This window comes from Hippichthys cyanospilos, chromosome 1, assembly GCF_059441005.1.
Source record: "Hippichthys cyanospilos isolate Australia breed blue-spotted pipefish chromosome 1, RoL_Hcya_1.0, whole genome shotgun sequence".
Lineage (NCBI taxonomy): Eukaryota > Metazoa > Chordata > Actinopteri > Syngnathiformes > Syngnathidae > Hippichthys > Hippichthys cyanospilos.
Genome location: NC_142369.1, coordinates 1643722 through 1656997, shown reverse-complemented (window position 1 = coordinate 1656997; position 13276 = coordinate 1643722). Strand labels below are relative to the sequence as shown.

The following is a 13276-nucleotide window of genomic DNA, read 5'->3' as shown; positions in this document are numbered from 1 at the left end:
CGCTAGATAAATAGCCGAGTCCTTGGGTAAACTTTCCTAATGAGGTTGCAGACTTTTCAGAGCGGCGTCAGGAAACTTTGCCAAGTCAGCGCTCCGAGCTCAAGGACGGATTTAACTTGCCGTGTCCCATCCCGCTTTCTTCTGCGATATTCCGTCTTTTGTTAGTTTGTTCAAGACCAAAAGATGCAAATATCGTTGCGAACCGGGGGACGCTTATTCAGACGTGTTTGCCTAAAACAATTTCCAAAACCAAAACATCTGGGACTTTTTGTAGGAGATCCATATTCATGATCATTTATTTATACTTGAAAAAAAAAAAAACGGGACTCTTACTCACTGAGCACTTTGGCGCCCAGGACGAAGTAAAAACCCAAAGAACCGCATTTTTGGGATCTGTTTTTAGCTGTGATTTGAAAAAAAATGGAGCGAGAGAAAAGGAAGCCAGCCCAGTGTGGAAGATGAGTTGCCGGAGTTCAGGAAGCACCAGGGAAAAGCCGGCAGTACCTTGCAGACACACTACATTACTTTTTCATCAGCACATGCACTACCGTAAGCCTGGGTCCGCGGGGGTGCGTATTGAATCACGAGCGTGGCCTGGCTTGCATCCCTTTGCACTCCCGTATATTGCGTACCCGAGTCACGTGAGGGTGCGCGCTAAACTCATATAATGCACACGCAAACACGCCCCAAAGCGGGAATACAGGGGTAAACATTGTGGAGAGTTTCTGCATGCGTCACACAAAACAAACATCAGCCCTGACCCAGCCTGAGAGGCGTCCCGGCTAGCTCGCTAATATTTCTCGTTAGCGAAATCCGGGCGGCGCGTGCTGGAGCGTCAGAGTGAAACGGTTACGACTGTTGTATACTCTGTGTGAATCGCAGGGCAAATCCTTGGAAAATAACTCACATAGCACCGGACGTCTTCTGCACGTTGGATTTTGGGCTAAATCCACACTTGACTCGTTGAAAACTGGGTTGTGTTTTAGCCTGTCCAATGTGGTCCCAATTTAGTCTGAAAATAGTTGTTGATAACCGGGTGGTCCTGATTTAGCCCAAAAATAGTCAATCATAAGTTTATAAGACTGAAAATAAAAGTTAATAAAGATTACAATGATAGACTATCCGATCTGGTCCAAAATTGGTTGTTGAAAACTGGTTTCTGTTTTAGTCTGTCCAGCGTGGGCCGAATTTAGCCCAAAAATAGTCCAACCTATTGGGTTACATTTAGCCCATCTGATGCGGTACAAAGTTAGACTGAAAATAAAAGTTCAAAAAGATTACAATGATAGACCATCCGATCTGGTCCAAATTCAGTCCAAAAATGTTTGTTGAAAACTGGTTTCTGTTTTAGTCCGTCCAGTGTGGGCCAGACTTAGCCCAAAAATAGTCCAACCTAATTGGGTTACATTTTGCTCATCTAATGTGGTACAGTTAGACTGAAAATGAAAGTTAATAAAGATTACAATGAAAAATTATCGAATCCTGTCCAAACAGAGTCCAAAAGCAGTAGTTGAAAAATGGTTTCTGTTGTAGCCTGTCCAGTGTGGTCCGGATTTAGCCCAAAACTAGTCGATGATAATTGGCTAACGTTTAGCCCGTCCAATGCGGTACAAAGTTAGTTTGAAAAATGTTTCCAAAAGAGACTACAGTTCTAGCCCATCAAATTTGGTCCAAACTACGAGACTACAGTCAACGCCTATCCAATCTGGTCCAAACTAAGTCGAAAAATAGTTGTTAAAAACTGGATCGTATTTTAGTTTGTCCAATGTGGTCCAAATTTAACCCAAAAATAGTTGGTCATATTCGGGTTATGTTTAGCGAGTCCACTAAGGTCCAAATTTAGTCAGAAAACTGTCATTGAAAAATGGGTGAAATTTCAGCTCTCTGGTGTCTTCTTTCAATGTGTTCCCTTTCATTTTTGCAGCAAAGGCATTTCACATCAAAACATCGCACACAGGTTAAGCATACTAGCTTATGGTATGGATTGACGCCGAGTAAATAAAGGCACCCGTGTCACTTTATCGAAAAGGTAAAAAGGTAATGCGGCTAATGTTTGAAAGGCTATAAACATCAGATTTAATCGGACAGACGATTAATCGGTCAGGCTGCATTTCACGTCGGTTCCGGCTTCCTCTTCACCTTGACGTGGATACGCTTCAGGGACGAAGAACGGATAAATGTAACATCCCTTTTTTTAGGTAAAAAAAGAAAATAGGCCATGTAACGCAACGGCCGTCTCGCAGGGTTAATTTTCCGAGAACAGCTCCCCGCCGCAGCTGCGTTTATGGCAAATCTTTTGTCGCCTTGGTTTTTCCGCATCCCGGCTGGCCGCTCGGTACTTCTCCATCCAAGCCGCGGAGACGTCCGTTATTGCCAGTGGAGGAAGCGGCGCTCGTGTCAGAAGCGAGAAATTGTGGCCGGAGAGAAGTCAATCAAGACAGGAAGGATCTTCGCTCTCGTCTTCTTTAGTGGGCCATAAAAGCAAACGGGCGCGGAACGGCGCCGAATCGCCCAATTGCCTTTTTTGGGGGCCCTTTTTTCTCCCCTCCGCTCCTCAGACAAATTGGCAGCCTGGATGGAGGTGAGGGTCATAAATAAGGAAACGGCTAGTCATGTCACATGCACATGCTTGCATGCGCACGCACTCGCGCTGCCTCGCATTCATGCACAGCTCTAGGCAGTACCCGCCCTCGACCCCCCCCAACCCCCCAAACCGTCTTTTGCTTGCACACACGCTTCCTTAGCCGCACACTTCCGTACTTCAGGTGCGAGGGAGGGGCGCAAAACTTCTAAAAATACAGTGGCTGCCACTGCAGAGGTTAAACAAGCCAAGAGCTGCAGGCGATCATTCAATTTAAAAAGCACCAGGAAACCTCGAGGGCCGCCGGCCGGAGCGGGACGCATAAAGAAATTTAACAGCTCAATGTTTTACGGCCCAGGAAAATGACTTCTGAGTACAGGAGCGAGGCGGCGGCGGCGGCGGCGACTCCAGCTTGCCGGCCGGCGAGATGAAAACCAACGCGATTGGACCAGATACCATTATCAGGATGGAAGACGTTCAAAGTGATCCTTCACCGTCATCGATCGGGCAAAACTCGTCCGCGCCGTAATTTAACATCGTTCGTCTTTCTGATAGACGCGGCGAGACGACGGAAAATACCGAATAATTATAGGACGCTTACGATAATTGTATATAGGTTATCCCATATTTGTTTCTTTAACATGTATTGGTAGATATGGATATTTTCTGTCGAAATTGTCCTGTCTCCTTCAGCTGTAATGAATCGCAGCCATGATGACCTAAGGATCCAATCACAGGCACGACAACCTAATCGCAGGCATGATGACCTAATGACAAGATCGAACAGTACGGGGTCTCTCGCCGTGTTCCGGGGAAAGAAGATAGCAGTGATTGCACGGGCTGATAGTAGATAGACTCCCACCTACGTTCCCCACAATCAAAACCTGATTATTACCGTGCTGCCAAAGAGGGGTGGACAGACACTGTAACAAGAGCGGTAGGTGATCTGAGAGGATGCAGGTTCCTGTCCGCTCTCCTCGCGAAAAAAAGTGTGTTGTCTTCCTTCTGCTTTGTTGCTTATTAAATGTTCTAAGTTTCCTGAACCTGAGAAACACAAAGTTTGATGTGTAAAATCGTGTAATTTTTAGACGATTCCTGCCTGCACTTGATGGCTGCCCTCAGAAAAAGAATAGCTTTTTTATTGCATCTATCAGAGACGTGTCATTAGATGTTTTTTTGTGTTTGGTGAAAATACGGTGAATTCGCGTTACGATCCGGATTAAGCTCGTAAACCGCGGGCCCACTGTACATATATCCAGGTGAAATTCGGTGACTGTTTTTGCACATCTTAAAGTCCGATAAACGCCGACTTTCCGCGAAACCAAACGCTCTCCGTCGTGAGCAAATGACAGCCGAACAAACTTTCGAAAACTTTTTACGTCTCAAATGACTGCAAGTAATCGGTGGCTTTTTATCCGAGCAGAAACACATTGAGAAAAAAATAAAATAAAAGTAGAACAATCAGGACGGGGGGCTGGCGAGACGAGACAGCTCGTGACAGTCGCTAAAACCACACAGCCGGGTCGCCGCAAATCGTCGGGGACAGGCTGGGAAAGGCAAAGAGAGAAACGCGAAGGCAATGATCCATACAGGAGAAGACAGGTAGGATGAGCGAGAGACAGACAGGCGGCAAGGTGGGGGGAGGGGGGGGAGGGGGCAGACAGCTTAGTGGAGACGAGGAAGACACGGTGCGGCTAACCGGCGCGAGCGAGCGACAAGGAGAGTGTCGCAAGCGATGAAAGCAAACTGGCAAGATGGACTGTATTTTTAAAGCCGCGACAGGACAAAAAGAGCCGAAGCCAGGACGCGCCAAGGCAACCCTTTTTTGACATCCTCACAATCCCGAGAAATAAATATCGTGGTGAATCCGAGATCTTTCATGTTTTGGAAGACGTGGTCTGCGAAGGTTTTATGACGGGTGAAAGATTGCCAATACGCTGCTTCAGTTTTACGTTGGATCTTTGACTACGGAAAATAGAGCAATGTTTTTAAGAGTTCTTACAGTCACTTTCTGGTAGCATGCTGCCCCCTGCTGTTCTGGAGGACAGAGCACAAAGCGTCACCATATTAACCGATAAAAAGTACCATATTTTTTTAAAAGCTGACGGTGCGCCTTATAATCAGGTGCGCCTTATATATGGATCAATATTGAGATTGGGATTGGTAGATGGGGACCGAACTGCTAAAGTTTGTGTGTTGAACAAGGTTGCTCATATTGACATTGAGTTATTATGGTATTGAGAGTACAGTATTACTATATTGTGATTGAAAAAGTTTTAAAATATGTCATTAATTGAGGGTGCGCCTTATAGTGCGAAAAATACGGTAACTTAATGTACTGATTACATTTTGGAGCAATCTATGAGCCCGCGTAACATAAAGTTGACAATTTGTTTTTTTCAGAAACCCAGCCAATTCAATTATGTCCACTGTCCAATAGAGCAAATAATAAAGTAGGCAATAAATAATGTTGCGACGTAACAACCACGATTAAAGAGATTCCCCGTACCTGTATATCGAATTAGGGCTATATGAAATCATTTTAAGCCTTCCCAATGACATTTCATTAATTATTTCACTTTTGAATTAAGATTATTCTAACATACGTTTACCCATTTTTTGTTGTAATATGGGGGTTGAAAACGAGGGGAAAAACTCGACCCGTACTCTGAGAAATACGGTAGGTAAAAGAAGCGAAGAACTTTTCAAAAGTTTTCTCAGCCCCACCAAAATATTTCCCAGCTTTTTTGTCTGGTTTGACTCCCGCATTGCCTCTTTTCCCCAATTGTCAGTCCTCTCGCCTGGCACGGTCCTCCACCCTGGCAGAAGGCCCAAGTGCGGGCCCGCCCCCCTCCCTCCCTCGCCCGCCGCGCGCCCACATTGTGCGGCGGGCAAATGTGCTCCATTGTGTCCGTGCCCCTCCATGTGGAAGCGGCTCTGAATGCGGGCTCGTTAACCAATCAATAGAGCAGACGTGTCTAAAACCTCGTCCTTGAAATCCCTCTTCGCTTTTGTCCCATGCATGACAAATGAGTTTGAAGGAGAAGAAAACACCCCCCCCCCCCGCCCAAAAACCTCCCTGTAATCACGCTAAAAAGCAATTTAACAAACTTGATTAGAGCATTAACAAAACACACAAAAACTGCGCATTCGCCTCGGCGGATTTCAGATTGTAAAACATGAAAAAGGAAGATAAACGTGGAGCATATGCCCGATTTGCAAGACGGGACAGTTAATAAGGAAATGAGTCATCTCTTTCACGTGGCCCGATAGAGTTGTCGGGCGCCGCCATTGGTCGGGCCCGGGATCATTTGAATGCTAATTGCGTGAGTGCCAAATGTTTATTTTGGGCTACTTCCTTCAAACGCTCGCTGGACGGGCGCCGCGCTTGGCGGGATTCAGCAGGCCGGGCTCGGACGCCCGTTCTTCAACCGTTACCGCGCGCGGACGCATCAAGGGCACTTTGTCCAGCTCCGACTCCTGTCACATACCAATAATACGCTTGAAGGAAAAACGTGTCGCCGTTGTGTTGCGGGGATCAAAGTAGGAACTTTTGCGGCTTCTCGTCCACTCAAAAGCTCCGTCACATCGAGAAAGCTGAAAATAGTACGCGATCGTGGAACTGCGTTTTGACTGGTAAATACATACAAAGTGGACCCCCAGGTTACGGCGTTCCCGGCTCACGTTTTTTTTCACGTTATGAAGTGGAATACAAAGGGTGTTTTTTTTTTTTTGTCCCCGCTTTACGGCATCGAGAACTGTCATGACCTGTGGGCATGGCTGTATTTATGTTGTTTTGCCTCCCTCTTCAGGCGTTTTTAGGTTTGTGCCAAGAAATACCCATAAGAAATGAAATCAGCAAACAAAAGCTTCTTTTTCCATTTATTATACGTTTCTTTTGTAACGTTTTTATGTTTTCCTTTATTATACCGTGTTTTTGTTTTGTTGATTATGGTTTGTCTTTTATTTTTGCTTTCTCTCCATCACTGATTGTTATTTGTGATGCTTTTTCTTTTGCAGGCTTGCAGTGCAATTTTTCTTGCAAATTTTGTCTTCCTTTTAAGTCAGACCAATCAAAAATGAGCTAATTTATGTATGAAAAAAATACTATAATAGTAATAATAATTGTACCTATATTACAGTGCTTAATTATAGTTTACGAAGCCCCTCTTGAGGTATGAAATAACTTCACACTCAACGTGTTGACTATAAATAAGATTATTTTCAATAAAAATTGTATAAGTATTTTATAAGAGATCTGTTCACAAAAATAAACCAGTAACTTGACTGGTAACGAGCGGTAGCACGCGACAAGCTGGGTCGAACCTTTCTAGTATGGGGGCGATCTATTTAAAATTTCCAGTACCACCTGGTTCCTTCAAGTACCCCCAGGGGTACCCGTATCCCCGTTTGAGAACCACTTAGAGTATCAACAAAAACATCAAGTCTTTTCATTTGTTTTCAGTCTATACCGAAAACTGACCACATTTCGCATAAAACGTCAAATATCAAGCCGATGGAATCGGCGTCAAGTCGGGAGAAAGTCCTCGCGACTTTTTGACTTGGGGTAACCGACACGCTTCAAAGAAAGGTCCTAGCATTAAAAACCAAATAAAAGAAAGTTGTGTTTCCAACCGCAAGAAAAAAAGCCCCAAAGAAATCCCCGCTCCCCAAACGGGAAAGTCTCGCAAAGAGGCAAGGAGGTGGGATGGCCGCCACTCACCCAAGGCCATTCAAGCGGGAAAAAAAGAAGACATTTGAATAATTGCCAACCGGGACCAGAACAGCTGCGCCGACAACAATGAGACAAATTACGAGAAAATAAACCCCGGGAAGTAGAAGAGACTCTCCTCGTGGGCTCGCCGTGTTTATGCAACAAAACGCCTACTATTTTTGGTGGCTGTATCAGGAGAAGTCAGCATGTTTTCCTTGGGGGAGGGCAGACTTTTAGTCCAGGTGTGTCGCTAATGAGGGGCCGCTTTCTTCTTTTTCATTTCACTTCTTTTTTTCTTTGGGTGGGGTTAGGGTTAGAGTTACATCTTTCAAATAGACTTAATTCATTTTTGGCTGTTGTCGTTTTTCCGCAACACCGCTTGAAATGCGGGGAAAAACACACACACACAAACACAGGCACAAAAAACGGGACTAAAGCTAGTTGTTAAGGTTTCTAACGACGATTACGTTTTCAAAGTGACGTTTTAGACTACGTTTTTCTATGTTTCGAATGTTTCCAAAATAGGGTTTTAAACTGGGTTTTTGTTCAGGATTAGGGTCCCAAAGTAGTGTTTCAAATGGGGGTTTTAATACAATGATTAGGGTTTCAAACTGGGGTTTTACGCTCAAATTAAGGTACCTAACTAGGGTAATGGTTTGAAAGCAGGGTTTTAAACGAGGGTTTTGATTTCAAATGGTAGTTCCAAACATGGGTTAGGCTTTTAAACCATGTTTTTGTTTTGGAATATGGTCCCAAAGTAGAAGTAGGGTTTCAGATTAGGATTTTAAACTAGGATTAGGGTTTCAAAGTGGGATTTCGCTCTCAAATTAGCATTCCTAACAAGGGTTATGGTTTCAAAGTAGGGTTTTAAACTGGCATTCAAAAAAGGGTTCCAAACAAGCGTTAAACTACTTTTTTTTGTTTTGGAATATGGTCCAAAATTAGTAGTAGGCTTTCAAATTCGGATTTTAAACTAGGATTAGGGTTTCAAATTGAGGTTTTAAACTAAAGTTTTACTCTCAAATTAGGGTTCCTAACTATGGTTGAGGTTTTCAAGTGGTGTTAATGAACAAGGGTTTTGCTTTCAAGTGAGAGTTCCAAACAAGGGTTAGGGTGTAAAGTCAATTTTTCTTATGGAATAGGGTCCCAAAGGAGTAGCAGGGTTTCAAATTGGGGTTTTACAAGAGAATTAGGCTTTCAAAGTGGGGGGTTAAACAAGGGTTTTGCGTTCAATTGAGGGTTCTATCTAAGGTAATGGTTTCAGATTGGGGTTTTGAATTAGGGTTTGGCTCTTGAATGAGGGTTCCAAACAAAGGTTGGGGGTGAAAAAGGAAAAAAAAAGAATACACTAGGGAGCTGAAATTTTACTCAGGTAGTGACGGAACATCAAAACATGGCACAACCACGTAGTTATCCCATGACCAGAAAGGTGCCATCCCTTGGCTAAACTAAAACTAGAATGATGTGAAAGAATCTGACTCAAAAAAGGTAAAAAAAAAAAAAAAAAAAATACACCAGGGAGCTGAAATTTCAGCCAGATGTGGACAACATGAAAAAATTCAACATGGCATGACCACTTAGTCAATCAAGCTACCAGAAGTGTGATATCCCTTGACTGAAATACCCTGAGAATGACGTGGAAGTAAATGAACTAAAAATGATGAAAATACTGCACAAGTGTTCATTTCAAAACAAATGAAAACATTGCAGGCCGAAAGCCATTTTGGGTATTTTTTCCATTTTGCAAGTGTTTTTTTTTTTTTTTTTTGGTCATCACAGAAGCGGAAATTTCCCGTAGCTCCTTTCCCGAATTGAATTGACGATCACGCAGTCGCGGTTGCGGATACGTTGGCGTTTTCGGCCATTTTCCAGCCTTGCATCATTTGGAGCGGGAGACTAACGGCGGCAAATGAAGTTTGGCCAGACGCCCTTGGGGGGGGGGGGGGGGGGGGGGGGGGCAATTGTAAACAACAGCACGCACTGTACTGTATATCAAATTCCTGCTGGTAATTTTCCGTCCCTCGCCGCCGTTCTGCATACGATTATTGATTCCATTAAATGAGGGCCTCCAATAGCGCCGCCGTATTTGCATTTATATTCCGTGGCGTTGCCGGTAAAAAAAAAAAAAAAGAATGGAGGGAGAAAGAGCGGGAGGGCGCTGGCTTCATTTTGTTTCCCTTATCGGGCGCAACTCCATGAATTGGAGGCAAATTAAGAGGCGTCGCTTATGTTTGCGTGTGAAACAAGAAGGCGGCAAACGCCTTCATCTTCTCTTACCCGAACAAAGCTACATGTGTTTTTTTTTTTCCAGTCGCCGCACCCGCATTATAAACATTTTTCACTATAGCTTTGAAAAAAAATAAAGGTGGCATTTTTATTTGTTTTATTTCATTACAAAAGTAATTGTTTCTATTTAAAAAATACCACTACTGCATTTCACAGTAATTAAAAAAGCTTGTTCATGTGCACGAGAATAACTTGAGCACACGCTACATGTTTGTTTACTGAACATATGAATGGACACTTTATTTGCGTAAGTACACCAATCACTCGAGGTCCATTAAATTCCATTTAGCCCCGAAGAAGCTTCAAGCAGCACAAAAGCGGCGAGCGAGCGAGCGCTATATTGTCAGAGAGGCGAAACAATGCGGCATAATGGAGTGGCGCTTCAACCCCTTCGCTGCCGTCGCTCCAGAAAAAGCCCGCGCTGGTCCAGGTTTAAAAGTAGTTGATGATTAAAGGCGCTCGAGGACCACGGACAGTTCCTGCATGAGCGCACGTTGTCATGGAGCTGCTCAGATAATTACCCCATGTGCCTCATTTCGTCCCATACTTTGATAAGGCATTTCACATCAAAAGGAAGCATTGAAAAAAGAGACACCAGGGAGCTGAAATTACACCCAATGTCAAAGTTCAACATGGCGCTACAACTTAGTTTTCTCAGTGTGCCATCCATTGGCTAATATAGTGTGAAAATGATGTTGAAAAAAAATGTCCGCAAAATAGCCCAACTACTGGACCGGGGCTGGATAGGGTAGACGGTGACGGAATTTGGTGATATGAGAGCAAAAAATAAAACGCAGTTTGGTTCTGAGGTTAGCAAAGTTGCGACGGCTAGCATCGTGAATTAGCCCTTAGCTAGTCAAAAACACAACTGTTTGAAATGATATGCTTTATAACTGAAGCATTCTTTTCATGATGTGCTACACCTTCTTTCCCAAAGTGTGGCGCTGTCAAAATTGGAGTAAACTATTTCGACTGGCAAACACGTTTTAACGTCCTTGCAAATACGGTGGAAAGTTAAATGCTAAATGCTAAACGCGTCGCAATAACAAAGATGAACAGACATCATCACAAAACCATGAAAAATGACTAATGAACCATGTTAACCTATTTCATTTGCAATTATATCGGTAGAATGTTGACCAAGTGTTAAATAAATATTTGTTTAGCATTGTCTCATTCTGGGGAAAAGATGCTATGTCGTTAGCATTTTGTAACTGCTGCGTATTTGTAACCATGCAATATTTGTTATTTTCTCAAACTTGGTCAAATGTAGGCCAAACGCTATATTTTTTTCAACAACTTTATTGTATATGAGGGAAAAAAAATCAGTTTTTAGCATTTAGCCCTGCATTCAAACGCATTTGCAAATATGTTCAAACGTATTGGAAACATGTCCGAATGTATCAAATACTTTCCCACATACTGTATTTTGGAATAATTTGTACCATGTTTGCAAGTGTACTTGAATGAGTTTGCCACAAAATGTTTACTTCCAAATTGGCGGCTACATGCTTCTTTCCTTATCTTAAAAATCCACAAATGACTTTGAATAGGCCACGTTTACCGTACATCTTTTTTCTTCTCTTTGCCCCAAAATGTCTTCAAATATTTTACTCGCACATCCTTGTAAATGCTGTACATGTATCTTAAAAATAAAGCCTAGCTTTGTACTGCTAAATTCATTGCAATCTAAATTCCCCCATAAGTCACATGACGGTTGTTTGCGCGGCAGCCAATCACACGTTGACCCGTCGCGCCACATAAAGCCGCCTGCGTCGTTGGCCGGCCTAAAGTGTTTGCAGCCAATGACGGGCGCTGATTAATGCGCCGATTATCTGCTCCATAAATAGACGCCGCCGCTCTCTGTTTTGTATTTTATGTCGCCGCCTTTTACAACCGCAATAACCGTCGCCGGGGCCGTATTTCACGGGCGCTCGGCCCGCCAAACTCATCCCCTCGCTCTGGTGCAAATTGTCGGCGCGCTTCCCTTCGGGCCCGGCTTCCTTTTTGATGACGGCCCTTAAATAGCCTTTAGGGCACGGGTGCCAGTCATTTTAGCGCCGGGCCGCATTGAGGAAAAACTCTTCTTAAGCGGGCCGGACGTGTAAAAATCGTGCCGTGTAACTTAGAAACAATCAGTGGCAATTACCGTATTTTTCCAACTACGAGACGCGACTTTTTCCTCGTGATCGCAGCCCTGCGGTTTATAGTCCAGTGCGGCTTATCTGTTGTTTTTTACTATTTATTTTTTGGTTTTTGCTAGCCACCAGCAAGTAAATGTGTGTATCTGTTCAAGGTTTCAATTTATGGAACAACTATGAAATAGAAAGGAAAAATTCAATATATGAGCGATAATTTGTATGCGCCAAGAGACAACTTGAAATTTGAAAGTTGCAGTCAAATCTGATGAAAATTAGAATGTCAGTGTTCAATGTTGTTTTGTTAAAGTTTTAGAGAAAATCTGATGAAAATTAAAGTTTCCGTTTTTTTTTTTAAAATCTAATAAAGTTCAAGTGGAATTAAAACCATTGTTTGTAGTCATTTTTTTTCATTTGCCTGACCTCTACCAAACACCGCATTTTTTGAAAGGTTAGGTACAATATTATAAGATTTAATATGCCATTTATTACCAGCTTGGAACGAATTAGGCAATTTACATGTAAAATATGATTCACTATAAGAATGATTCAGGAAACAAACTGCACCCGGAATGGATTAAATTCTTATCTCGAGGTATGTATATTTTATATATATATATATATATATATATATATATATATATATATATATAATGAACCTTTATGTGTAGGCTTCAATGGTAAACAGATGCTAATGTGCCACTCAGTACAAATTGCAAAAAATTAGCCGTACAAGCGGAACACAGGCCATAACGGCTAATCCTTCTCTCACCTCCTTGACGCTTAGTAGCAGATGCAAGCAAGGGCTATTGCTACTCTAACCCAGAAAAGCAGGAAGGCGGGCGAGCAGGCAGGCGGCGAGATTGGCTCCGGCGGAAAGCAGGTCACACATACATCAGAGAGCAACGGAGCGCGTTGCCTCTCACAGCTTAATATCCACACCAGGCAAAACGCGGCTGCGGCGGGGGGAAGGCTTGATGGGGGGGGGGGGCAGAGAGAGAGAGAGAGAGAGAGAGAAAATTAGACACAAAATTGAGAGGGAGGAGAGAAGAAAAAAATGAAATGATGGGGTACGCGCAGGAGTTCACGAAAAAGTTGACAAGGGGGCGAGCGAGACGCCCGAGCGAAACGAGGAAAAAAATTCATTTAAGACGCCGTGGGCTCAAGATGACCTTTCACCCGGCTTCCCAGACTTCAGTTCGAAAACAGCGCTTGAAGATTGAGAGAACTGACGGAGAGCATACGGAGTCAATTATAAGATCTCTATGAGTAGTTGTCATGTGCAAAGTTTGTAAACAACGGCTGACATTATTTCAGAACAGAAAGCACTTTACTGTAACCGTGGGAGGGGGCGTGGCTGACAGGAAGCGCATACAGACTAGTTAATAGTAAGTCACTCTGAGCAGTTTAATGATAACTTGTCAAGTTGGAAAACCTTTTGACGAACGAGAACGAGGAGGAGTGCATACAAAGCCATTAAAGCACTTAGCCAGTCCTTTATGGAGCCTTGCTCCATTGTCCTGGAGGACCACAATTGTCAGCTTCAAAAAATATTCT

At 43.3% G+C, this 13276-nt stretch overlaps 1 protein-coding gene across 1 annotated transcript in view; it reads right to left on the bottom strand.

Moving 5' to 3' along the window:
* The window catches only part of ppargc1a (peroxisome proliferator-activated receptor gamma, coactivator 1 alpha), a 160396-nt gene extending 147802 nt beyond the window's left edge, over window positions 1-12594 (bottom strand). Inside the window, exon 1 of the mRNA XM_088417790.1 lies at window positions 12492-12594. The gene's annotated coding sequence lies outside the window, so the exon portion shown is untranslated. The remainder of the gene's footprint in view (window positions 1-12491) is intronic.
* Between the last annotated feature and the right edge of the window lie 682 nt (window positions 12595-13276).